The following is a 1,700-nucleotide window of genomic DNA, read 5'->3' on the forward strand; positions in this document are numbered from 1 at the left end:
TACGGGTAAAACGATGTTTGTAAATTATCGGGTTCTCGTTCCACTTGAATACTATGCACTTCCCGCCTACTTATCTTTTATTTTGATTTTGACCTAAATCACGCATATAACATCACTGTAAACCCCATTAACTGCTCAACTACCCAGCCAAAGTTACATCGACAATGACACCACCGCAACTTGCTTTGACGCCAGAACCAGAAGCTAGCCTCGTGCTGGAGGTATCCACATAGAACTGTACATCTCTAAACACTCTCCTTTCGCCTCCATTAACTCTCTATGTTATTGTGTATTTGCGTTATGCAGGTATGTCCACCCAAACATATCCACATACCGGCTCCATTGCTCGCTAAGATTGTTGCTATCGTCTCTGAAGACGGAGCCGACTCACTGAAGAATTGGATGAAAGCTGGTCCTGAAGGTAAGGAAGCAGTTTTGTCTCCGGAGACCCTATTTGCTGTCCGGCTTGACAAATCTGGTGATTTGCTATGGTGGAGCATGCCTCATTCCAAATATTACAAGTTGTTCTGTAAATGTCTAGCAGCAAGAAACCCTTACGCTATCTGGGCCGAGCAAAACAAATCCTTTGCTTTTGAAACCCTAATCGACCAATACTACAGGATAGGTCTTTGGAGATCACACAACCCACTTTCAGCACAACTTGTTCCCATAAGCCTTCCGAATGTTTTGCTCGCTCCATCAACACTTCGTAGAGTCGGGAGACCTCGTTGTCGCCGTTGCCGTAGGCCAGCCCACAATCCAGCAGCATGCGCACCACCCAGCCATGGTTGACCCCCATCCCCGAGTTAGACGGACACCCACCCACCTTTATCTTATGTATATTGAATTATTATTCACGGATTTGGTACTTTTAACCATGGATGCTGTTATAACTACTATGTGGTCATGAACGTGTGGACTTGTGCTTTTGTGCCGTTATCTAAATCTACACTATTCCATACGTTCATGTCCACTGTTTTTTTTGCTACTTAACAGTATGTGTTTCTTTTATAATTGCTGTCTTTTGTAATTCACCATTAATTGCTGTCTTTTATAACAGTATGTGTCCACCATTAATTGATGTCTTTTATAATTCACTTCTATAAATGAATGTTCTTCATGTCCACAATATATATAAGAAACGAGCTCGTTGGCCTGCGTTATATATATATTGTTAGATGTAGTTTGAATCCAATAAGACGAGACCACATGTCCATCCCACATGTTTGTTAGATGTAGTTTGGACCAACCATCATCACAAATCCAATAACAGAAGACCACATGTTCATGGACACACCCCTTAGGTTTCATAAGTTATATGATCTAGTGATTATCTAACTAACAAGAATATGTGCAATCTAACTAACATGAACACAATATTCATCACGAAAACATTACACTAGCAAGAACCTCATGGATTGATTTAAAAAGGAAAGAAAAGCAAGATACAGAAAGTTTCGACTTCGATTGATCATCACGAAATAGGCATCATCACGAAATAAGCATAATATCTCGCGACAGATAGTAGAAGATGCAGTCAATACACCTCTCCCCGTTGTCCTCGCCAAGCAATGAATGATCCTCCCAACATTCTGGGAAGTCGTCAATGACCCAACTGTCCGAGTACGTCCCCCGCCTTTTTGGACCAACCATGTATATGTGAAACATCAAAGTGTCTGCAGTGCGTGAAATTTCTGAGA

The sequence above is a fragment of the Capsella rubella genome, unplaced genomic scaffold, assembly GCF_000375325.1.
Source record: "Capsella rubella cultivar Monte Gargano unplaced genomic scaffold, Caprub1_0 scaffold_4, whole genome shotgun sequence".
Classification (NCBI taxonomy): Eukaryota; Viridiplantae; Streptophyta; class Magnoliopsida; order Brassicales; family Brassicaceae; genus Capsella; species Capsella rubella.